At 37.6% G+C, this 27,925-nt stretch overlaps 1 pseudogene; it reads right to left on the reverse strand.

The window, feature by feature from the left end:
- Window positions 1–237: 237 nt before the first annotated feature.
- Window positions 238–27,925, reverse strand: LOC143672517 (lysine-specific demethylase 5C-like; annotated as a pseudogene).

A 27,925-nucleotide genomic window follows, 5' to 3' on the forward strand; every position in this document is an offset into this window, starting at 1 on the left:
TTTTCATCACCACTGACACCACTCTAGAGCCCGGCTCTTTGTCCAATTCCCTTGGTGACCCAGGTGTCTTCAGCTACAACCATACACAAACAGTCAGAAGAGAGTTGGGGGCCAGATCAGGCTGGGTTCCCTTCCTACTTGGCTTGCCCTCCTGGCCCTGCCCATGATTCCTCTAGTCACCTTCAGAAGTGTATGGATGAGCTCCAGGTCTGGAGGCTGCCCTGCTCACAGCAGCTGTCAGATGCTGTGATTCTCATCTAGAGTCACCTCAAGTAGGTCCCCCTCTATCATGAGCTCCTCCATGGGGGCCAGGGTTGCTTCAGGGACATGGGGTCAGTAAACTGTGGCAAAAGTGCAGGCAGTAGCTCCAGGTCTAAGGATTTGTGGGAATAGGCTGGGTTAGAAGATGTTCCTGTTGTACCCCTCAAGGCAGGGAGGAAAGGATAAAGACCACATCGGTGAGTCTCTTGATCCAGGCAAAAGCCTACCAGCACCTAGATCTATCTCTTACATGAGACCTCTCCTGCGACTATCTTCTTAGGAACAATCACACGGTGTCCATTCTCTAGTAACCCCTGATCCTGTCATGAGGAGTAAGCAAGGGTAGGTGAAACTGAATTGAAGAAGTAAGCTCTACTTTTCTTCCAAAATCTCAAACTTGGTACCTCCACCTCACGCAGAAGGAGAGACTTGGGTACCATACCAAGGAGCATCATCTAAGGATCTGAAAGGATATAGAATGGGCAAGTAGTTACATCAAGGGGCCTGAAAATTGGAGACTAGTGAAAGGGTTGATGTCTAAACAGGGTAACAGGAATGAAAATAGGAATTTGAGCACCAGTAAGAGGGCTGGCAGCTTACCTGATGCATATCCTTACCATTACCTTCTCTGAGACGGTGAGACGCAGGGGCTGAAGTGTAAGTAGGGGACTCCTCAAGTCTTAGTTCAACTTGTAGATGCTGGTGAATCTTGGCCAGCTGTCTCAACAGAATGGTCACATCCTCAGAGCCCAGAGTCTGTCTTGCATGGCCTAACCAGCTTATGGCCCTCTCTGTGAGGTACTGGAGGGCCTCACCCTCAGGCAGATGCACTGACAGTCTTTGCAGGGTCACAAGTAGTGCCAGGATGGTCTCCAGGTGTGGGCGGCATACCCACTCCCACCAGGCTAACAGTGGGAATGAGGTGGCACTCACAGAGATGAGGAGATGTGACACTGACATACACTGTCCATGGAACCAATCCTGACATGGGTCACACCAAAGAGCTCCCATCTCAGTTAGCACTTGCCTACACACACAGATGGGGGTACAAAGGAGGCTGTAGCTGATGATGCCAGTGGACTGGGCTTGGCTGAGTTCATGTGACACAACTGCAAGATACCTTCTGTCTCTTTCTTTTCCCCCTCATGGAAGGCCAAGATCTGCCATGAACAGGATAGAATAGGTTAGCACTTCACCTCTTCTATCTTAATGAGCCACTTACAATCCAGGAAAACTGAGGTTCAGGAGGCAAGTGGTCTGCTTCTTGTTCTTATTCATGGCTATCCAACTCAGATAGTTTCATCATCAGATTGTCCTCATAATAGGGAGACACCCCAAACCCAACATCTCTCCATCAGTAGCTCAGCTCCTTACCACAGAGTCTGGGTCCCTGAGGTCCTCAGCTGACAGCCCAAGTAGCTCTGTTTCAGATCTATGTAACTCCAGCTTCTTCTCTATCAAACGGTTGTGCTTACTTCTGTCTGAACCAGATGCACTTGGGCAGAACACCTGAAGCAGGAAGACAGAGAGATAATGACTGAGCCTCCTTCCAGGACCCACACTCTCCTTTCTCCACTGTCCCTCAAAGGACCCTTATTCTCAAATAAGCTTCTTCCAAGTCAGTGTTCCATGCCTCACCTCCAGCAATTTGTAGCAAGAATTCTTAAGAAAGGTTTTGGAGGCCCTCTCCCTCCATGCGTGGGCTGTCACTACCTGCAGCTCCAACTGCCTCAGCATATCCAGCCTAACAGATAGATCCAGGCCCTCCAGGTCATCCAAACAGGGGTTGTGGTCACCATTCTGGGGCCAAGAGCAAGAGAAAGCTTAAATTCAGGGAATTCCTTCAATGTGCAGACTTGTGCTGAATACTGGCTACACAGACAGTAAAAGAGAAAAAACATAGATTATTCTGTCAAGAGAAATAAGAGAGCAACTATTCTCCAAGAACATCCATTTTCACTGGTTCAGAACCAAATACATCTATATAACAGGACTACCAGATCAGTTACTCTGTTCTGGTTTGATCTCTCTGTCCCTTCATATCTATAGTCCCTGTCCAGTTCCAGGTCCATACACGTATGTATTCTGTTGTCCTCAACTTCCTCACCACCCTCCAATGTCCTTCCCCAGCCTTAGAGACCAACTCAATTTACAAGAGTCTAAGGTACATGTATCTCCCTTCTAGAAAGAAGCACACAGTAGGAGTGGGAAAAAAAATGTCCTCACTTTGATCTCATTCACATCAGCAATCCAAGTCTGTGCCTTAGTCAGAACTTCTTTGAGAGCCTGGACATTAGGGAGGTGAACAGGGATATTTTCTGCCTCATGAATTATGGCTTCCAACATTGCTTGTGGGTGTTTCTGCCTAAACATGTTTGGGAAAAGAGGAATCCACCCTCAATGGGTATAGATATAAACACACATATATACCCATTATGGGTATATATATATATATATATATATATATATATATATATATTTGTCCTATTTTCTAGTCAAAAATATAAATAAAATGTTTGAAAGACCACAGGAGTCAATAGTGTTCCATGTCTGAGGAACTTTATAAACAATGGAATGGGGTACATACCCCTTATAAGTCAGACTAAGTATCTAGCATTTGAGAATAAATTCAGCCCAGGAAGATTTCCTAAATTATTGCCCTTAAAAGAGTACAGTGTGACATATCATGCAAATATTTTTGAGTTTAGCAGATAGACAACTGGGAATCTGGTGCCCAAGGTCACCCATGGAGGCCATACTTATGATCACTCTCAAACTCTTAAGGACTGAAAACATGGTACAGATGGAGGAAGGTTCGGCCATACCTGGCCCTCAAGAAGAAATAAGCCTATTCCTCCCAATGCTCAGCAACTCCTGAAGCTCAGTTCAGGCCTTGTTCACAGAAGGGCTGGAGGCTACCTTGGCTCCTATTAGCTGCAGTTCCTGCATGATGATCAGAGAGTCCCTTTGAGCTGATCTGCCAATGCTTGCCTCACTTCATCTAACCAGCATGTCTGCTCCACCTGTTGCTGGAATTAATGGGTTTCAGGTACTTCCACACCCAGATGCGGCCCTCTTTCCAACAAGGACTGCAATAGCTCTGGACTAGAGGGCAGTGAAGCCAAAGCTTTCCAGTCTTCAGACTGGTAAGCCTTCACCTGTTTTAAGATACCCTACAAGGATATAGGATAAAGAACAAATTCCTTACCCATCTTGATGCCTTGACTTTAACCCACTCACTACCTTCTCTCACAAGAATATGTTACTAATTTATTCTTATCCCCAATCATCTTGTTAATATCAATAAGGTACTTTGTTTCTGTTAGAGCCTCTGTTTCTCCTTTAATTTCCTAACATTTACTATCTCAGGGCTCTTGAACACTATCTTAGCCCTCCAGGATCACTCCTGAAATTTCAAACATCCTCTCTTCTTCAAATTCTGCAATTCTAAAAGTCAGATTTATATGAGTCAATATTTAATACTTTTTAAATTATTTTTGTTTGGAAGGATATACCATTATATTTTAAGCCTCACAAAGATAGACAACATCTCCATAGCTTTGAGAAAAAATCCTGTAAATCATAATATGGCTCTCGAGTTTCCCTGATATCTCAGACTTTCCTAATATTGCTTACCATGGATCCCTCTCTTGTCCATCCTCACGTTGACATCCCCAATCTGATGCATGGCACAGGGCAGGATTCCCATTTGCTCAAGAAGGATGAGTTCAGCCACTCTCAGCTGTGGGGTTCCCAACCTGTGGAAGCCAGGGAAAGACTTGCTCAGTGAATCTGCTAAGACCACATTACAGGCATTGGGAGAATACTAACATCCATATTTTTCCTTCAAGATCTATGAAAAAACTCTATCAATACCTTAAAATGACCTTTTCTAATTTCAGAGACTTGGATACAGTAAGTTAGAAGGAAAAAAATCACAATGGCATTTTACAGCTGTAAAAGTCTGAAGATTAAGTGGGAAAATCCAGATTTCTGAAAAACTATAACAGTATCTGCAGTGAATACAACTATATGAAGAATTATGAAAACACAACAAAGGTTTATTTCTAAGAGAACAAAAATGTGAAGTGGTAACTGAGATAGGTTTTATAGGTTAAAACTGGAACAGTTCCAAATGATTAGTTCTCTTATGTATAAGTGTACAACAAGATAAAAAATAAAGATTTGAAGATGTCAAGACATTAGAAATGGATATGAGAACTACAGACAGATCATTTAAAAAAAACCAAGGCCCATTTGATATAAGCATCATGGAGTTATGGTAGTAAAGGTATTTCATTTTTGAAAGGATACAAAAAGAAGATGTTCAGGAAAATGGTACTCCAGAATTTCAAGTTTTCATTTTCATCAGCAATGAGAAGACATGTTGGGGAAGAAAAGTCAAAGTATTTAAAGATTATCTGAAATTACATGTTTTAAAATGTTTGCAAAGGTAAGAACAAAGACAAAACAAAGCTAAATTCAAGGTATTGAAATCCCAGGTGGTATAAAAGGGTAAAAGAGCAATCAATCTATCTTCATACTCAATTACAACTCAAGTTAGTTATTTCCTGATGGGACTACATTACTAGCCTTCTTGTTTTCTTAATTTTAAATCAGATCCTATCCAATCCTGATGGATCTATAAATTAAGACCTTGCTATTACTAATTTTACTAGGTATTTGTCCAGTTTAAAATCCTTCACTACTTCCTTAGTCTAGCCCTCAAATTCTTCAAATTCTCAGAGAAAGTGATTTAGAATAATACTTCTGCTTCACATTTTGATGGCCATTCTGACACTAAATTAAGTGACATTTCCCTATTAAATGTTAACTTAATTACTACTATCACATACCTAGTTTTTTAAAAAAGGGCTCTTTGAAATGTTTTTCAACAAATAAAAGGTTTTACTGTGACTAATAGCTGTTATTTCTACCTTTATCTAAAATTTACAAAGTACTTATACATGTGTACCCACTTGATTTTTCAATTTGAAAATTACATGTTTCTATTATCATATATATTTGGTAATGAATCAATAAATGAGTTTATTTTTAATTTTGTAATTTTATTTACCTGCTAACATAGTCAAGAATTACTTTCCTCAGAATTGATGGATAAATACTTTTATAATCTTTAGTGACAGGTAGGTCAGCCTTGCAATTTTTCTATACCATCTTTATTCCCATTGGCATTTATGGTGAGAATTTGAATTGTATCACATTAGTCTGAAATTCTCCAATTTGAATGTTTCTAATCCATGTATACAGTTTTCATTCATGTCTTACTGAACGATTTTCACTATAACTGATCAGGTATTGAGTCTAAGCTTCTTTATCCAAGTTTATCTCCAATCTGGCCATTTAAAAATGTTATTTTTTGTGAAGCGAATTCTTTACTTATGATGTATCTAATTTTGCTCATCCAGTTGTATATATTGCCACCATTTTTGCCCTATGTTCTAACATACCTGGCCTCCTGGCTGCTGAACAGCAAACAGAACTTGGGAAGCACAAGCCTCTACTTTTTTCATGCAGTTCTTAAGTCATTGCAGCACCTCACTGTTAGGAAACCTTCTCTCATGGGACTCAGACACCAGTGCCCTAAGCTCCTCAAAGCTGGTGAAGGGAATAAAAACTGCAAGAAACAGGCAGTATTATGGAAGAGCAGTGCATGGAGGCTGATGAATGTCAAAGAAAAAGAAATAAGGTTTGTCTCTGAGGACCTTCCATCATCCCCCTCACTCACTGCATTTCCTTCCATCCTTCACTTCCAGGGCCACTTGCACTTTGTTAGCCCATGTGTCAAAGCACCCAATCTGAACCTTTAGCTTATGCAGCATGGCAGGGAGTTAATCCAAAATATATCAATAGCTGGAGGAAGACAGGAGGAAAGAGGAAATTTTCCAAGCTCTGAATCCTTCTCCTTGTCCCCTTTCCCCAGGGGTTTTTGCTCACCATAGGTACTGCTGGCTACTGGAGCACTTACAGAGGTCATTGATATGGGACATCTGGACAATCATAGCAGGCCAGGGCTGATAGGAAGATGCAGTCTTGCACTTGCTGCGCTGGCATTCATCATCTGGAAGCAGCTCAAAAGCCTCTCACTCAGTCTCTGTGATATCCTGGGAGTGTTCAACCCATATACACTGTAAAGACTAGGAGGAGGGTTGTGGACACACCACCTCAGCCAACACTGAGCCCTGCTGTGGGTTCAACCTTGTAAGGACTGTTGAAGAAAAATTAGAAGAAAGAAATATAAACATACAGTATCTACCTACATTTCAAAATGCATGATTTAAGAGTTAAGGGCCAGAGTACTTAATGTTAATCTGATTATTCCTACCACAGTCTACAAGACCGAATCCTTAAGCTCTGCTCTCAAACACCCACATTCTGCAGCAGGGCCTTTCGTAGACATCGCTCCTTCTGCACCATAATGAACATCTCCTGGTGCACAGCCACTGCAAGATTAAGGTCTAGCTTCTCTGAGAAGGCAACCATCTTGCAGATGAGCTCCTCATGGGAGGAGACACAGTATCACTGGAGTCAGCAATAGTGTTCAATATACTGGTGTCCAATGGGCAGCTGCGGGTAGGTTCAAGGTTGTGTATCTGGAGACCACAATGCTTTAGCTTCTCTACAATGGCCTTTACCCATGATCTTTTTGCCTTTCTACCTGCCAGCCCATTGCACTCCAGACTCACCCAGTCAACAATGCAAAAGTTGACAGCATCAGCAAAGTTGTAACCTTGATTGAAGCCACTATGGTAAGCATGGGGGAAAGTAATAACAAATTCTCTTGCACACTGATGTGTATGGACAACCTGAAGAGGAAAAGACAGAAAGATTGTGGATCAGAAGTAATGATGGGCTATGAACATTATAATATCTCTAATAATGTTCTGTTCTTAGGGAATCAGTGGAGACAGAGAGGTCTATCTTCATTGTGTGCTGAAAGAAGAATGGGAAGTTTAAAAATAACATTCAGAAAGCAGCACCAAAAAATAAAAGTGTACTTCAAAAAGAAACGCATGGAAGGGACTTTATTTCTTCAATAAATAAAAATATAAATTCAAAAAATTAGGGAATAACATGAGAAAATGAAAGAGCAAGGAACTTCAAAACTCTCCCCTTCTATTAAAACTATAAAGCTAGCAAAAAATGTCAAAATATTTTTGAAATATTGTAATCTAATCAAAGTTTACAACTCCTAGGGCTAAAACACTGCTGAATTTTTGCTGAGAGAACTATGGCTTTTACCCACCTACAATTACTTGCTCTCTAGCTAGGCAGTGGCTATGAAGGCAGGATCATACAATCTAATGTGGTTTCCTGGTGTGACAAGGGACACATGAAACTTATTCTTAAAGAATTGTGGTTTTGTGTTTTGACATGTCTGGTGGGTTCCCTGAAGGATAGACTAAAAGATCTGCTTTTCTTTTGTATAGCTTGGAGCTCCTTCAGGTCTGAGGTAGCTTCCCAGGCAGAATTTGACAACAAGTATTGTAAGAAAATACAGCCATATAAACCACAGCAGCTAAGAAGAGAAAATAGATAAGGCGTACAACAGGAAGACCTAAAAGCCTCAAGAGGAAGAATTTGGAGGAAGAAGTCACTGGGGCAAATGAGGGCTCTGAAAAATTCCTGGTTTTTCCTGAGCATCTAGAAGGACATGTTTATGACCACCATTGGACATACTGCTCAAAAAAGGTCTCTGTGTCCTCACCTCTGCAAGAACTTCAGGCTTCAGTCAGGAAGAACCTGAAGGGTAAGTCAGAATTGCAAACAGCCAAACTAAAGCACTGGAGGAATACCCAAAACAAAGCCCATCTGCAAGGACTCTGCTTTCTGGGGGGAATTTTCTGTCTCTTTCTTTTATTTTCTCCCCTTCAGACAGTTAAAAAAAATCTGTTGAGTTACTAGCTGTTCATCAAGATAATAGAGAATGAAAGAATGCAGACTTTACTGGTTCAGACACATAAAACAGATGCTCAAAATCATTAGTTAGGAAACTGAACATCATAAACAGAATGGGGATACCATTTCATCCCCAATATGATGGTGGTAACAAATAATAATAATAACAATAACGTGTTGGGTGGGACTGTGCAGAAAATGGATGCCACCTACCTTGCTAGAGAGAACAAAAAAACAAGAAAACAGGTTGGCAATTCTACAACATAGTTACAAGAGAATTACAATTTGATCCAGCAATTCCACTCTGAAGTATAGTGCAGAAGAAGAGAATATAGGTGTCCAAACAAAAATCTGTCACACAAATGTCCACAACAATCCTATATATCCTATATGCAATGGTCAAAAGATGAACTACTCTTAAATGTTCTGAAAGAGAAAGATTTTAAAATGTGACAACATGCTGATAGTTGGTCAATCTTAGAATTCAGGTAGGGGGTATGTTGGAGATATATGTATTGTATTTGTTTTCTATTTATAACTTTCCTGTAGGTGTGAAGTTATTTCAAAGTAAAACATTTAAAAAATTGATTGGACAAATAAAATCTGTACACATATGATTGTTCAGCCATAAAAAGATATAAAGTATCTGATAAAATGCTACCACATGAAAATATTAAGCTAAGTAAGTGTTAGGAGTAGAAGTCAAAATCAAAGCCCTCATATTGTGTGATTCCATTTAAAAGAACAAGAAAAACAAATCCAAAGAGTTACAAAGCACATTAGTGGATGCCAGGAGTTGTGGAGAGGAGATGGAATAAGGAGTAAACTATGAAATGAATACAGGATTTTCTTTTAGAACGTTCAAATATTCTGGAACTAGAATAATGGTGATAGCTGCATAAAACTGTCAATACATTAAAAGATGAGGACTTAAATACTGAAGATAATCAAGCCATAAAATTTAATTAACTATGTGAATTTCATCTCCATTTAAAATTAAGTTAAAATATTTATGAGAATCACTAAAGAAAAACCACAACATGTAAAACAACATATGTAATATATATTAGATACATTATGGATAAGCCAGGGAAATCCACAAAGTAACTTCAGTACCTATTTATTGTAGAAGTTTTTGCTTTGTTAATAAAGAGGGAAAAAATAATCTGAATTAAAAAATTTTAAATAATAAAAACATATGATTTTGAAAAATGCAAAAGTGATGAGGGGTGGTGTGACAGTGGTCAGTGGCAGTATTCTCACCTGCCATGCCAGTGTAAAACTTGAAAACATTATTAAAGATAGAAACAATGCTGTAATGATACTAAGATAGGAATGCAAAATGTACATTTTAAGAAACAATTTAACATAAAAATATGAATAAAGCCAGTAATAATAAATGAACTAGAGAACATTTTTTCACCCAAATTCTATTATCATATCTAACAAAATAAACAATTCTTTAACATAATTCTAATACCCAATCCACTTGGTTTGGCTGAATCAGGATGCAAATGCAACATATTGCACATGGCTGAAATAGATGAAGTTTCTTTAAATTTCTAAGTTTCTTCATAAGAAGTCTTGAAATCTAATGAATTTTATAATTACAACATATCACAATATAGAATAGCCATGTCTTGTAGGCTCAATAGCCATAAATGGCTTGTGGCTACCATGTCAGACAACAGTTTTAAGTTAAAACAAAGTATAAAAGAACATATAGTACTCTGCCTTGTGTGAAAAAAGGGGCATTTAATGAAAATGTCTTTTTCATATTCATTAAAAGAGACAAAAAAGATAAAGGCTACTTAACTTTTTTGCATGGTTTTGACATTGGAACCAAGAAAAAATTAAAACAATATCTAAGAGATATCTTCCCTTTCTTTATTCAAATTTTTGCCACATCTTCTTTAAATTGAACTGTTAAGTTAAAGGACCTCTTTGTATATCTAACTCATAACTATGTGTTCAATTATTTGTTAAATGAATTGACATTAGAAAAAAGATAGTTAACAATGAGGAAAAAAGTAACTTTTCCTAAATAGTGCTGCATGAGTAGAAAAAAACAAAATTAATGAATATAATGGAAGTATAATGTAAAATATTACTGAATGCAATGAACATTACATGAATAAGGGAAGACAAATGGTGTATCTAGATAGCTGTACAATTTCAGTGCCATCAATATTTAGCTCTCTTTCAGTCAAATTTATTTTTCACCAATGAGACAATAACATTAGGAAAAAAAGAAAAAAGTCCAAGTTACAATGCACACAATGTCCAAAATCGCCCAAAGCCTTGGAGATGCCAAGTCCACTTAGTTCAGATGGAAATAATGAGGGAGATAGACAAAAATTATTTAAAAATTACAGAAGTTAACCCAGAGGACATGAGTAGAGTTAGCAGAGAAAGAGTGTCCTATTATGGCTTCTACAAATGCTAACTTACTCTCTTTAGCAAACTGACTGATACAAATCAATCCTGGAAGTTCCCGGTAATGTTATGAGAAAAAAACTGTACCCTAAAATATCAATCCATATTTTGATTTTTATGCTCTTCCTCTTAAGGACGTTCAAAGGATTGCATATGATTTCTACTTGATGGCAATATGGAAAAGGAAAGAGAAGATGCACTAAACCTAGTCTCTATATCAAAATGCATATGATTTCATGTACTCACTGGTACACCATGGGACATGAAGGTGTTGGGATTCATGAGGGTGACAAGTTGGTGCAAGAGGTCAGGCTGGCTATCAAACAGCTCAGGTGTCAGCCTCTTCATCACCTCCTCCAAATGTTCTGCTGCCAGTGAAGCCACCCCATACAAGGTCTTTGGCTCACCCCTAATTGTGCGGAGAAAAGAAGATACAAAGTCTGGTCATATCATTGCATACATGGGAGCTGTGACAATCCCTTGTGACCTCACTCACCAGTGGAGATAATTAATGGAGTAACTCTAGTGATCCTCTCAATATGTCAACAAAATGCTGAGAAAATCATGCCCACATAGAACCAGGGCCCCTTCATGCCTGAGATATCTGCATTGATGTGGCAGAGGAAAGGCTGTTCCAGCACCAGCATCACATTCAAGTTCCAACCACTAGTTGCATACTCCTATCAGGTCAGAGATTTTCCACAATGGATAGCAAGTAGGACTGGGTGATGACTACTGTGTTCTTGGGTCAACCTAGTTTCTTTAGCTTGCAAATAAAGACCTGGTATTGAGGGTTCCTAAGGAAGTCCATGTATACTTTCTGAATACAATCATACTTTCTTAGGAGACAGAGGGCTTCAAAGTAAAAGATTAAATATTCCATTATCAGATTAATATGCATCCATTCTTTTTAACTAATAGGTTCTCCACAAATGTTCTTTACAGTTACGTTATCCAACTAATCAACTATTTGCTATGATCCAAAAACTGGAGACCTCTAATTAAACTCTATAGATTCCTTAATGCTATTCCTTAAGTCATTTAATCATCTCAATAGCATAACCGTATTCTTCTTTTAAAATTCCTGCTGTAATACAAAGATATTATGCATCTATGTCTTGTCAAAATCTTAGTATTATCCTAGATACTTTCCTTTGGATATTTCAGATTCTCCCTGCTACCAATCTACTGAATTTTTAACCATACCATGTACCGCTAGTTTTTCTTTGCTGTATTTTGAAATGTAATTTATTAGTGCATTTTGGGAGGGTATCTATAAACTATTGTCTAAGGAGGAATAAGAGTGAAAATGGTGGGGTAAAGAAATTCAAGGATCCTTTCCTCCACAGAAAAATTTTAAAAAATAACAAAAACTGTCAGAATCAATTTAATCAAACTCTGATAAAATTTTTAATGGCAATCAAGGAAATGCATAATCAGGAAGGAGATGAGAGAAACATAAAATAACTTGTGGTGTATTAATTAACCTTGATCATCCTTCTAAACCCCTACTTGAGCAGCAGTCTTGATTATGTCAGTCTGTTTTCTCTATGTAGATTTCTGATTCTGAAGGAAATGGAGTGGATCTTATGATCAAAGAATGGTGTTTCTTTTGATGTGTTTAGGAGCACTGTAAAGGACTAACACAAATGCCCTGCATTTATTTCACCTAACAGGGGAATCTCCCACTGCTAATAAAGTATATTCCATAAACTGAAATGCAAAGAATATCAGTTGGGCAAAAATGAACACCCCAAAAGCCTGGAAGGAGAAGGCAAGTCATTTTGGTAAGTAAGGGCTTTGAAAAATTCCCACATACTCTTTTTAAATATATTCAGAGATACAAAGGAAACCATGAATAAAGAAGTAAAGGGAAAAGACATCATGGCAGAAAGAAAGTCTCACTAAAGAGACAGAAACTGTAAAAAAAAAAAATCAAACTTTGAGCTTAAAAACACAAAAACTAAATTGAAAAGGGATTCATTTTACAACCAGAGGGGTAGACACAGGTGGAAAGAGGATGGACTATGATATTCCATGCAAATATAAACTGAAATAAGCTGAAGTACTAAACTAAAATCAAACAAAATGTGCTTTAAGAAAAAAAAAGTTGTTCCAAAATACAAGGTGGGAAATCATATATTGAAAATCAGTCTATCCAGATGATAAATGAAAGACAAAAGAAAGACACAGAATCAAGAAATCCAGAATTGATTATTTGAAAAGATTAATACTATTGACAAAATTTTATAGAAATAACAAAGATTATAACCAAACACTATGAACAGCTGTTTATTAACAATTTAGGTAACACATAAAATGGACAAAGCAAGAAACACACAAACTATCAAAATAAACTCAAAGAGTAAACAAACCCCAAAGTAGACACTGAATCAGTAAACAAAAACGTCCAACAAAGGTAAATCCAGGACCATTGACTTCACTGGTGAATTCCACCAAAATTTAAAGAATATTCAATGCCAATTTCTCTCAAACATTTCCAAAAACAGAGAAAAAAATGAGGAACAGGTACATCCTGTCTGCCTTTTATTAAACCAACACTACAAAGTCTCAAACGCCAGAAAAAGACATCACAACAAAAATAATTACAGACCCATATACCTTATGAAAAAGAAAAATCTCAAAATAATAGCAAACTAAATCCAGTAACATACTGAAAGGAATATACACCAGAAAGAAGTGGAATTATCCCAAATGAAAGGATAGTTCAACATACAAAATTCAATTAATGAATGCAGAAGCTCAGAGCTCACAGAAGTACACAAACAGGGAGATGGGGAGTAGGAAGTAAGACAAGCTGTGTTCCTCAAACACACTACCCTCCCCTGAGCAATCCCACAACCTGAGACTCATCCTACACCCCATGCATCTAAACCCTGACCCCACCCCCTCCCCAAGCTTCAAGTGCCCCCGCCACCAATCATTCATGTATGTACCTGCTCCCACACCCTAATTCCAAGTACAGCCCAAACCAGCTCTCCTGCACCCCTCCCGAGCATTACCTCCATCCCCAGGCTTACCCCTGTCCCCCTGCCCATAGTGTTGCAGATCCATACCCTGCTTCCCCCTGAGCTCTGCACACCAGTTTACAGCACTCCTAGGCCCATGCATGCACACGGGCCCTCAATCATGTCACTGAGCTCTGGGAACCTCATTTGATGGTAGTCCTATGACCATGAACATGTACAACCCACAGTCACATACCCCCAGCTGTGGGAAAGCACTGACTTGTGCAGTTGAGGTCACATCCATCTCCAGTCCAGGAAGATGTAACACCGACCTGATGCCATAGCAGTGTGCATGTGTACAAAGGCCCCATGCTCTAGAACAGTGCATACCAGGATTATGCCCCCCAGACCAGTGACCCCACACAGCTACATCCTCCCTAGGTGCTGGGTGCCCACATTCACAAGCACCACTGTAACATCCCAAACTTGAACCTCTATATGCCCTGAAACAGATCACCACACTGTTATGCCCCACCCCATACCTTGTATCTTACTACACAACCACATCAGGAACACAAAATTTTAGACTACTGAAAAAAATTAAGTCCCAAAGTAAATTAATCAAGACATTTACAAGAAAAATGCATTAAAAATGTGATGAAAACAAAAGAAGATCAGTAAGCATATCACAATGTGGACAGATACAGCCTAGCAGATACAGCCTACCATAATACCAAATTAAAACACTAGAGGAGACACAGACTTTGGGAGAACTAATCAAAGATGTTCATATAACCACTAAATAAAATAAATGGTATGGTTAATGGCATAGAAGATGTCAAAAGAGTAGAAGAGCATGAACAGGAATCTGAAAGAATAAAAGAAGAATAACAGGTATCACAAAGATTAAAGATTCCACTGACTAAATAAAAAACACTAGAGGCACTCAACAGGAGATCTGAAGAGGTAGTAGAAAGAATAAGGGAACTAGAGGACAGGATGATTAATACTCAAAACAGCAAATGGCAAATAAGATGGAAAATTTTGAACTGGATCACAGGGAATTAATAAACAAAACAAAGTGCACAAACACAAGAATCACTGGTGTTCCAGAAGGAGAACAGAAGAGGAAAGGACTAGGAAGAGTAATATAGGATATAATGGGAGGAAACTTCCCAACCCTTATAAAGAACAAAATATACAAGACAAAGAAGCCCAAAAAACCATAAACAGTATAAATCCACTAATAAGTCTGTTAAATTTTGAAGAGAAGGAGAATATCCGGAAAGCAGCAAGAGGAAAGCAGTCAACAACATAGAAGAGAAAACACATAAGAATGAGTTCAGAGTACTCAGCTGGCAGTATAGAGGTGAATTGTCCTTCAAAACTGAGAGAAAGATGAAATTTTAAGACAAACAAATCCTGAAAGAATCTGTCAACAAGAAACCAGCCCTACAAGAAATACCAAAGGAATTCTGCCAGGTGAAAAAAAAAGACAGGAGCGGGAGACAGGAGGAGGCACAGAATGGAAGAGAACCACTAAGGGTAACTTAAAGAATAAAAAAGAGAAAGAGGAAAATAATATATAGCCCTGGCAAATAAAATAAAAAAGATAAGATGGTGGATTCAAGAAAAACCTTTTCAGTAATAACTTTGAATGTTAATGAACTAAAGTTACTAATTAAAAGATACAGATTGGCAGAATAGATTAAGAAATATAATTCAGTCATACACTGCTTAACAGAGATTCATCTTAGACACAAAGATACAAATAGATTGAAAGTGAAAGAATGGGGAAAGATTTTTCCTGCAAGTTGTAATGAAAAGAAAGCAGGAGTCACTATACTAATATCAGACAAAATAGACTTTACATATATAAACATGTAGGAACAAGGGTTAATAGAAAACCTGCAGAATTTATTGGGAGTGATTGACTTCAAAGTGGCATCAGCAGTAAACTGTGGAGACTGTTATCTGCTTACTTGGAGGACAGCCCTGGGAGAGAGAGGATGTTTGCTTTTCTTAAACCCCAAGGTCTTGTTAGCTATCTCTTATATGTAGGGAGTAATGTACTGAAAAGTAGGTGCTCTGTTTTACCATGAAATGTATGCATGCTTTTAGTCACTTAAACCCTGCAGTATATAAGCAGGAACTAGTTAAGAATAAAGTTGTCTGTTGTCTTTACCGCTAAAGCTTCAGACCCCTGATCCCTTTCATTCTTTCATTTTTACTTTAACACTCCTTAGGAACATAACAGTGGCTAACATAAACACATCATAAGAGACAAAGAAGGGCACTATATACTAATTAAAGGGACAGGTCACCAAGAAGATATAATAATCATAAATACATATGTTCCCAATCAAGGAGCTCCAAAGCACACTAGACAGACATTGGCAAAACTGAAGGGAGTGACAGGTGTTTCAACAGTAATAACGGATGACCTCACTGCACCATTCTCCTCTATAGATAGAACAATCAGACAGAAGATCAACTAGGAAACAGAGAAGTTAAATAACTTGACAAATGAATTAGACCTAATAGACATACACACACATACATATATATACATATATGTCATGCACTTATATAGGTCAATGCACTCCAAAATACAAGGATATACGTTCTTCTCCAGGATAGATCATATTCTGGGGCACAAAACAGCTCTTTATAATTTAAAAACACTGAAATTATTCAAAGCATTTTCTCTGATCACAATGGAATGAAGCTGGATCTCAATAACCACCAAAGAATGAGAACATTCACAAACATATGGAGATTAAATAACATACTTTCAAACAACAGTTGGTCAAAGAAGAAACTGCTAGAGAAATCAGTAGCTATCTGGAGATGAATGAAAATGAGAATACAATTTACCAGAACTTATGGGATGTGACAAAGGCTATGCTGAGAGGGAAATTTATTGCCCTAAATTCCAAATTAAAAAAACAAGAAAGAGCAAAAATTGAGGACTTAACTGCTCACCTGGAGGAACTTGAAAAAGATGAGCAACTAACTCCAAAGCAAAAACAAGAAGAGAAATAATACAGATTAAAGCAGAGTTAAATGAATAGGAGAACAAAAGAAAGAAAAGAAGAAATAGAAATAAAAGTTGGACCTTTGAGAAAATCAATAAAATTGATGGGGCCACTAGCAAGACTGACAAAGAAAAAAAGGAGAGAGGATGCAAATAAACAAAATCAGAAATGAGAAGGGTGTGTTAACACTACCCTTAAGAAATAAAAGAAATAATATATGACAAACATGAACAAAATTATGCTAACAACCTAGACAGTCTAGGAGAAATGGACAAATTCCTGAAAACAAACAGTTATACTGACTCAGGAAGAAATAAAAGCTCTCAAGAAACCAATCACTACTACAGAGATACAATCAGTCATCAAAAATCTTCCTATAAAGAAAGCCCAGGGTTAGATGGCTTCACAGGGCAATTTTAACAAACATTCCATAAAGAACTAATGCCAATCCTGCTCAAACTTTTCAAAAACATTGATCTAAAAAAGGAACTCTACCTATCTAATTTAATGAAGGTAATCTTTCATACCCAAACAGGGTAAAGATGCTTTAAGAAAGGAAAACTACAAGCCAATCTCCTTAATGAATAGTGATGCAAAAAAATTCTCAACAAAATACTAGCAAATCAAATGCAAAAGCACATTAAAAGAATTATACACCATGACCAAGTGGGGTTTATACCAGGAATGCAAGGATGTTTCAACCCATGAAAATCAATGACTGTAATACAGCACAGTAACAAATCGAATGGGAAAAATCACATGATTATCTTAACTGATGCTGAAAAAAGTTCAACAAGATTCAACATCCTTTTCTGATAAAAACACTCTAAAAGACAGGAATCAAAGGCTACTATCACAATATGATAAAGGGAATATATGAAAAAATCAATGGAGAGAGACTGAAAGATTTACCCCTAAGATCAGGTACATGACAAGGATGCCCATTATCATCACTAGTATTCAATATTATGCTAGATGTTCTAGCTAGAGAAGTCACGTAGGACTAAGAAATAAAAGGCATCCAAGTTGGAAAGGAAGAAGTAAAACTTTCATTATTAGCAGATGGCACAAAATGATACTTGGAAGGTCCTGCGAAATCTACAGCAAAGATACTTGAGCTAATAAATTCAGGAAGGTGGTGGATATTAAGTGCAAAAATCAGTAAATTTCTATATATAAGCAATGACCTGAAGAGTCAGTTCAAGGAAAAATTCCATTCAAAATAACAAGTTAAAGAATTAAGTACTTAGGAATGAATTTAACGAGGGATCTAAAGGACTTGTACACAGAAAACAATATGATATTGCTAAAAACAAATCAAAGATCTAAATAGGTGGAAAGACATTCTATGCTCGATGGATAGGAAGGCTAAAAAGTTAAGATATCAATTCTCCCCAAAGTAGTCCATGGATTCAACACAGTAACAATCAAAATTCTGACAACATACTTTAGATTTGGAGAAACTTACTACCAAATTCATATAGAAGGGAAAGAAACCCCAAATAGCTAAAAGCATTCTAAAAAAGAAGAACAAAGTGGGAGGATTAACACTCTCTGACTTTAAAACCTATTATAAAACCACAGTGGTCAAAACACCTGTTACTGGACAAGGATAGAAGTATTGACCAATGGAATCAAATTGAGAGTGCAGAAATAGACCACCAAATCTATGGTCAACTGATTGGCCCCCATATCCTCTGAGGTACGACAACAGTTTTTTTCAATAATTGGGCATGGGAGAATTGGATATCAATACACAAAAGAATGAAAGAGGACACATATTTTACACTACAAAAAATTGATACAAAGTGGATCAAACAACTAAATATAAGAACTATCACCATAAAGCTTCTAGAAGGGAAACATCTTCAAGACCTAGTAACAGAAGGCAGCTTCCTAAACTTTACACACAAAGCACAAGCAACAAAAGAAAAAATAGATAAGCAACAAAATCAAATGTTTCTGCACCTCAAAAGAGTCCATTAAAAAGGTGAAGAGGAAGCCAACTATATGGGAGAAAATATCTCACAATCACATATCAGACAAAGATTTGATACATTGTATACACAAAGAAATCATATAAGTTACCAACAAAAGAACAAACAACACAATTATAAAATGGGCTAAAGATATGAACAGGCATTTTTCTGAAGAGCAAATACAGACAGCTCAAAAACAAATGAAAAGGTGTTCATTTTCACTGGATATAAAGGAAATGCAGATCAAGACTACAATGAGATACTACCTCATACCTATAATAATGGCTGTTATTGAATAAACAGGAAACTACAAATGTTGGAGATGATGTGGAGAAACTGGGACACTTAAGCACTGCTGGTGGGAGTGTACAATGGTGGAGCCAGTGTGGAAGACAGTTTGGTGGTTTGTTAGGAAACTAAATATCAATTTGCCCTATGACACAGCAATAGCACTACTTGGCATATACCTAGAGGAGCTGAAAGCAATGACACAGACATTTGCACACCAATGTTCACAGCAGGATTATTTACAATTGCCAAAAGATGGAAACAAACAAAATGCCCACCAACAGAGGAGTAGATCAATAAAATGTGGTATATACATATGATTGAATATACACAGAAGTAAGACAAAATGATATCTTGAAGCACATGACAAGATGGATGAACCTTGAGGACATAATACTGAGTGAAATAAGACAGAGACAAAAGGATACTACATGATTCCACTTTTATGACCATGGTAAAGGTACATCAGAGGCTTATAACACAGAATACAGGGACTTAAAGATACATAGAAGTTAGATATGGGTAAATGGTTAGCTAATGAGGTTGAACTCCAAACTAAGGGAATAGACAGAAAGTAAAGACAGTTCTCTAGTGGATCTATAAGCCATTATTACCATACAGAAGACAAACAAGATTGAAAGGGGTTGTAGAGAAAAATATGTTCCACTGATTAACACTAGAAATATAAATTAGTTCTTGGGAGAACAAGTTTAAAGGTATGATTCATGTACAAAGAGTGATTAAGTCCAAGGTACAGAGGAAGAACTGCTTTGCATGCTATGGGCTCAGACCACAGAGGCAGGCAGAATACTTGCCTGCCAGGATGGAGACATGGGTTTAATTCCTGGTGCCTGCTCAAGCAAAAAAAAAAAAAAAAAAAAAAAAAAGGAAAACCGCACTACCACAGTAAAGCACAAGTAAATAATGGGGGGAGGGACAAGAGTTAGGAGGTTCAGATTTACTATTTGTTGAAGGGGTTGTTTTATATGTATATAAATATAGCTCATTAGAACAAATGAAACACAGGTAGCACAGAATAAGAAAGAGGCCCTTTAATCAGTATAGCTTAATGTAATGCCTGGATACATCCTATGGTATATTAAGCAGATAATCAAAAAGTTTTGGCAAAGTCCCTTGAGGCATAGGAGAAAAAATATTGAACTATCAAACTTTATCATCAGGGAATGCCCTGATACATGTCAAATTTTAGAGATACCCAATCAGGCCAAGGCCTTGATCTTGAGCCTTACTCTTTGGAAGCTGACGTAGATAGTGGAGAAGCTTAGACTACCTATAAGCATGCCTAAGAGTTACCTCTGGGGGACATCTTTTGTTGCTCAGATGTGACTTCACTCTCTCTAAGCCCAACACTGAAAGTGAAATGATTGCCCTACCCCTACGAGGGCATGACATCCAGGGTGAAAGTCTCCCTGGAGGCATGGGAAAAAATTCCAGGGATAAGTGTGTCTCCAGTACTGTGGGATTGAGGATTCCATCCTGACTAAAACAGGGGGAGAAGAAGTATATCTAATATAGCATTAATGGCAGGGAGAATTCAAATAGAGTCAAAAGGCTACTCTGGAGGTTGCTCTTACACAAGTCAAACCCTAACTGAGACCATTCCAGCCAATTCTGAAGAACACCTAGGGCAACATATTAGATTTCACAAGGGTTCCATGCACTAGATTGACTTTCCAGAAACCCACAACTTCCAGATGGGTCCCTGGACCAGTTAAACCTTGAAACCTAGAGGATCCAGGACCCAGTCTCTCCAGAACATCAGATAGCTCCATCTTCCTACCCCATATTAGTAGGAAGACACATCCAACATGAAAAAGTTAGAATGGCCATAGTCCTAAAGAGAGGAATAGAAAGATCAATGGTGATGGTGGAGTTACACAGAGAAGATAAGATTTAACAAATAAGAATGAATATTGAATCATTGAATTGATATGTTTTACTCTCTAGTATCTTAGAGAAGCTAGAAGTAAAAACCTAAAAACCTAAAATGTGGAATTGTAACCAGTGCCAAACTCTGAAATTTATGTTCTACAACTAATTGTGGTGCTGTGCTTTGAAATTTCTTGCTTTTTTATAAATTTTATTTTTCACAATTCTGGAGCAGCTAGAAGGAAAACTCTGAGAGGATTGTATGACAGCCATTGATAAACTCTGAGATCTGTCCTGTAAACTATCTGAAGAATGTTTTGAAAAATATTACTTCTTTCTTTCTTTGCTTTATGTATATGTTATATTATACAATAAAAAGTTAAAAAGAATCAATCAGTGTAATAAGCCACACTAACAGCATTTAAATAATCATCTTCATTAACACAGAATAGGTGATCTACAACTCACTGCAATCCCTATCAAATTTCCAAATGTATTTTTAGTTGTAATAGAGAAACTGGTACTTAATATGGAATTAATAGGAACCCTGAATAGTCAAAACAATCCTGTTTATAAAGAACAAAGTTGGAGAACTCACACTTTTGAAATTCAAAAGTTACTACAAAGGCATATAAATCCAAATAGTTCATACTTCTATAAGGATCTGAAAAAATATCCAGAACTCAGAAAATGACTTGTACATCTCTATTCAAAGACTTTCAAAAACTGACAAGTACATAAAATGGAAAATAAAAGAGTCTCTTCAACAACACTTCAAGGACAACTGTGTGAAGTTGTACCCCCACTTCACACAACATACAAATTAATGCACATGGATCAAAGACCTAAATGTAAGAAATCCCTTAATGGAAAAGTTAAAAGTAAACCTCTTAGAAGAAAACATAGTTATAAATCTGTATGATCCTGGATTTGGCAAGAGATTGGAGGATATGACAAACCTCAAACAACAAAGGAAAAAATACATAAGTGGACCACGCTATACTTAAGTTAAAAATTTCTGTAATCCAAAGACACCATCAAGAAAATACTGCCACAAAATGGGAAGACACATTTGCAAATTATACCTTTGATAAGAATCTATTTCCCAAAAATTTAAAGTACTCCCACAACTCAACAGCAAAATGATATACTAAGACCAACAAGCATATGGAAAAGTTGCTTTTCCCCTACCCACTGTAAGAAGTAGGAATGTTCTCACTGACTGTACCTTAAGGATGGATGGTATCGTGTATGGAAAAAAAACTGTTTAAAAACAAAGTATAATGTCTGGGTTTGCCTCGAAATAAACTTATGCAGTCAAAAATGGGATAATAACAATAGCATACTTTGCAGAATAGACAAGCCATCTATCAAATTCATTTGGAAGGGTAAGAACTGATAAATAACCATCAATGTCTTGGAAAAGATGGATGAGGTTGAAGTATTCACTCTTCCTTACTGTAAAGCATATTACAAAGTTACAGCTGTCAATATAGCATTGTACTAGCAGCAAGACAGATATACTGACCAATGGAATTAAATTCAGAGTTGAGAAATTGATCCTTCGATCTATTACTTACTGATATTTATCAAGACTGCCATTTCCACTCAAGGTGGGACAGCATGGTCTCCTCACCAAATCCAAGAGGACCTCCTTTACACCTTAGATAAAAATTAACTCAAGATGGATCAAAACCCTAAATATAAAAATCAGGAACATAAATTTCCTGGGAGAAACTATAGAAGACATCGTGAAGATCTTGTGGTTAGGAAATGGATTTCATACAGAAAGCGCACAAGCAACAAAAGAAATAGCTAAATCAACCTCCTCAAAATTAAAATCCTCTGTGTTTCAAAGCACTCTGTCAAGAAACTGAAAAGGCAGAGTACTGAATATGCAAAAATATTTGGAAACCACATACTAGCAGTTGTTTAAAAAGCTGAAAAAAATTATAACCAACAAGGTATGAGAGAAGCTGTTCTGGATAGGACTAACATAAATCAATACACAGAGTAAAGGATGATATAATCTATATTTCAAAACCTCAACTTCTGTATGAGACCAAAGGGAGAGTTATTTCGTATGAAATTTAAATTCTGGGTAGTTCACTAAATTAATTTAATTTGTATGATCAGTTTATTTGAACACCATAATTTTAGGGAATCTTCAATAGGAGATGAAATCATTTTGGTTTAAACAGGTTAGTGTGAGCCCTGTCATTTCTCTCTTTACCTATAACTTACATAATTATCTGTTTTCAAAGTCTGGAGGTCAATGACTTGCTTTATTTTTAAAAAGACAATACCAGATAGAATTCTAGGCCAGAGTGAAATAGTATGATATTAATACCCCAATTTGGAAGAAAATTTTTTCCAGTAAAAGGTGATATAAATTATATGGAGAAGTATAACATTAAAGGACAGTCAGAAGTAGCCCTTGTTAGAAGCATTTAAGGACAGTTAGGAGGAGCTAGTGATCTGATAAGCTTCAAGGAGTTGTATCCACTTCAAAATAAAAAACAATTTTCTAGGAATGAATGATTGATAGCACAATAAAGAATAACCAGTACTCAATTTTACATGGAATGATTCACATTAGTTTATTCTATAGAGTTTATTTTCTTTCCTAATAAATAATGATTTTGCCTCTTACTGTAAAATACAGATCTGTCATTTATAATGTGCCTGGGTTATCTGAACTAATGGCTTCCTGGTGAAATGTAGATTCTGGTTAAAAAAAATAAAACCCCTGGTGAAATGTTCTTACTGAGCAGTAAGTCATTGGCAATGAGATAAGGTAGAGGCACACCTATGGCTGCTGGTTGAAAGGTTAGTCTTTGATGGCCATGGTCCAGAGAAACAACTGGTCAATTTCCACAGTCACTACCCCAGATCCATCAGAATGCATTAGAAGTATTGACCAGTATTCCAAAACCAAGCACATGATTTGTGAATTTTCACTTTCAGGCCTGTTGTGGTGACGTGAATGTGGGGCTGTCCAACAGGTATAAAACCACACCAATCACCTTCCACTTCAATGTTTACAAGCAACTTGTGCTTTCCTCTTTGAAGCAAGTAGATGAGACATTTTTCTTGAATTATTATAATCAGAAAAGGAGTGGTATTAGTCACTTGAAATAGGATCTCACAGATACCATAATCTAGTCAAAGCTTTCCTTCTCTCCTTAGTGATGTCATATGAGCAGTTGGCACCTTTTTCAGAACAGGCTTTGAAAAGCACTTTGATTTGTGGATGATGAAAACATTTATCCACAGCTGGTTCAGAACCAAGACAGTACTTTGAATTCCCAGTGGGAAGCAGGGGTTCCAGTGGAGAAAAGATTTTCTATGTATTGGGATACTTGCCTACAATGGAGGATGCAGTCACCAGCAAAAGGAGCACAAGCTGTAAGAGCAATTTGATCAGTAACTCAGCACATGCCTGGGGGGAATCTGAACTAAAAATTCTTTCAAATTATTATCCCACAAGTTTGAGATATATCCTGGCTTTACACCAATCTGTAGAGAATTATGAGACCTCATTCCTGTTCTTGACTCCTGGAGTTTGGATATCTAAATGAGCTCTCCAGAGCAGCTAGTTCAGACTGAGTTATAGAAAATTCATGTTGTACATATAGTAAACCTCTCTGCCTTTGATCTCTTACAGGAGCCAACAGTCTGGAATATGTTCATTATCATCTTTTACCCTGCATTCTAATTTACCTTAGGCCCATCCAGATTGGCTTAATTTCAAACTATGAGTCTGATCTTTTTCTTGGTTATTTCATCTGTTATTATATATAGCTATGGTAACCTTCAGATCTGCAGTACTCCAGTTCTGGGAGGCAGGTATCACAGAGCTACTCAAAGTTCCATGGAAATATCAGCTGATACACATATAGCTCAGCATCTCAGAATCCAGAAATATATCCACAACTTTATATAAATGTGGCTTCTATAAGGGCTCACAATTCAAGCTTTCCTTTTTTATAAGTATTTTCTGAAAGAGACTTTGCATATTTGTTCATTTGTTTCTGGACCATTCTGCACAGCCCTTTGTCAACAAGGTTTCTACAGGCTCTATTGCAGCTGCCCCAGAACATGATCCTGACTTGCTCCCTCTTTGGACATTGCAGAGACCCCATCTCCACATCATGTAGAACCAAGGAAGGTCAGGTGACTTTTGGGATTTGATGGGAAGCTTCCCCCCATGTCAAGCAGGAGTCCAAGAGAAGTCAAATCAAATGCCCCTGTGTCTCTTTCACCTCTCTCTCTATCTATTCCTTCTTTCTTTATCTCTTTGCTGTTTCTGAGAGACCCCCCCCCCTGCTATGTCTGTCCCTCATTTCACCATCTCCACAGACATCCCCTCCCTTGCCTCCAGAAATTATTCTTTTGCTTCTTCTGGCTTCTTATGCCAGATAAGATGTTCCATTGTTGTAACATGGATTACTGGGCTGAAAATTCTTGTACTAAAGTAGATGTTGTCTTTGAAATTCTAGGGAATCACCTCTGGTTTAGACCCATGGAGTGTATCCTGAAAGGCAGAAGTGTCATTTTCACGGTAAGCAAAAGCCCCAGATATCTTCTCCTTGCGTCTTTCTCTTTGTCTGCTACTCTGTCTTAAGCCCCAGACTGTTCTGTTATTAGTTCTCTTGAAGGTGTCACCCAGTGAAGGAGAAAACCATTGACTAGGTAGAATAGACTGATAATATGTGTTCACTTTCACTTTCTAACATCACTTTCCAAGATATAAGGTCCTTTTGCCTGAAAAGGACACAAAGCCATATTCTTAAAAGGAATATGATTTCCTTGACACATGTTCTTTCCCTTTCACTCAATCATGGCAACACCCAGGTCTGGCACTAGGGAAATCTCTCCCGTTCTATTGCTAAGCTGCTGGAATGTAATATACTGGAAGTGAAATGGCTTTTAAAATAAGGAATTTACTAAATTGCGATTTCACAGTTCTAAGGCTATGAAAATGTCCAAATTAAAGCAGGGCTATGAAATGTCCAATGTAAGGCATACAGGGAAAGATACCTTGTTTTAAGAAGGCCAGTGACACTTAGGGTTTCTCTTTCAGCTGGAAAGGCATGTAAAAGATCTGCTAGCTTTCTCTTTAATGGCTTCCCCAGTGCTGTATCCATTCTGTTGGCTCTGTCAGTTCTGGTGGCTCTTGTGGCTCTGAGCTTTTTCCAAAATGACTTCCTCTTAAGGGGCTCTAATAAGCAGCCCACTTTGACACATCCCCATGGAAACCATCTAATCAAATTACCACCCACAATTGGGTGCTCCACATCTCCATGGGAACGATCAGAAAAGTGCTACCAGTCAATATTGAGTGAGGATTAAAAACATGGCTTTTCTGGGGTATGCAGTAGATTTAAAGTGGCACACTTTCTTAGTATTCATGAATTTGTATTTGTTTTTGTATCCTTTCTAGTTTCTTAGCCACAGTCTAAGCAGTAAGTGGACACCCAGAAAGAAGAATGAGTTGGCTCAGTAGCTTAGCTGTCTGTCTCCTGATCCTTTGAGGATTCCAGGAATGGCATGGGATAGGCAGCCTGATACAGTAGGCCCAAGGGATCAGTGTTCAGAGTAGCAGGTCACTGACCTGGGATGCCAGACACCAGTAGTTCAATAGAAAATTCTTTCTTTATGTAACTCTTCCTAAAAATATATGGTGACCCCAGTATTTTCTATAGCATACTGGCTGGCCACAATATCACCTGGAGGATAGCCAATATTGGCTGCAAAACAGAACAAAAATAACCTTTTCTTCCAATTAAATGTCTTTCATAGGAAGGAAGGAAAATGGCAAGAAATTCCTTATATATATTTTTTTGCATGGGCAGGCTCTTGGAAATGAATATATATGGCTTTAGTAGCCTTATATCAGGACAAACCCACAAAGGTCCCTTGAAAATTATATTATGTTAAGAAAACTGTCAAAAGTGCTTCCTCATGTTTCTTCTCTGTAGAAGGAGGCAAATATTTTAAATAATCCTCTTAAATAGCTCCCCATCCAGAACCTTTGTTCAATTTTTATTGAAAACCCATTGTAACCAAATATGGAACTTTTCCTTTAAACTATGCTCTACTTTCTTAGCCCTCAAGAATAAACTTAGAGGACAAGTAGTCTCTTCTGTCTTTTCCAGAGAAAATGGTAAATGCCAACAGTCACTAAAAACCACAAAAAGATGGGAAGGCATATCTAATGGGACTCTCAGTTACCATATCATCCTCCAGGCTTCTGATAGGGAAGGTAGTCAAAACTTCCTTATGCCAAAATATTTATAGTTTTCTACCAACAAAAAGATCTAAAAAGAATTTAACATTCGTATTATACCCATGTCTCAATTCCCATTAAAGGAAAAGTACTTGTTTAAAAAGCATGAGGAAATAATCAACCAAGCTGGTTAATTGTAATGAGCTAAGAGAAATCACTCTGGAGAGAGAGAAGACCCAGTCTTTTTCCAGGGAAGGCTAACAGAAGTCCTAAAATGTATTAATATAAGCTCGGATTCCCAAGGAGGTCAAATTTTGCTTGGCACCCATTTCATCAACCAGTCTACCCCTGACATTTGGAGATAGCTGCAAAGCCTCTTTGTAGGACCTTAAACTCTCATAATGACTTATTAGAAGCTGCCTTTACTCTAAATGATTGAAACAAAGCCAAGAAGGAAGAGAAAGGCAAAAAGAGGTAAGTAAAAGACCAAAGAATAGGATCAGTTTATTGTGGTTGCTGTTAACAGTGTCTTGTCCTCTCAAGGTCACCCAAATCATGGCTCCAAGTCTTATAAGTCTTTGCTTCAACTGTGGATCAGTGGGCCTCTGGTAAAAAGGAAGCCAAAAATCTTAAGACAACCCTCAATCTTGGGACCCACCAGGCCTTGCCCCAAGTGTAACCAACATTAGCATTTGGTGCAGGGACTATACTGAGTGGGACAACAGTCACCTATCCAAAAGAAAATCTCTGAAGACAAAGAGGTTAAATTAGAGACAGCCTTTATTTTATTTCTTTCTCATGAGAAAAGGCTCCCACCAGACAAGTGGAAGCAAGCAAGTGCACCAGCTCTGCACAGTCAGAAAGATTATCTTGGTCCCCTGATGCAATTGCCTGCTCCTCTTGCTCACCCAT

This window comes from Tamandua tetradactyla, chromosome Y (genome assembly GCF_023851605.1).
Source record: "Tamandua tetradactyla isolate mTamTet1 chromosome Y, mTamTet1.pri, whole genome shotgun sequence".
Classification (NCBI taxonomy): Eukaryota; Metazoa; Chordata; class Mammalia; order Pilosa; family Myrmecophagidae; genus Tamandua; species Tamandua tetradactyla.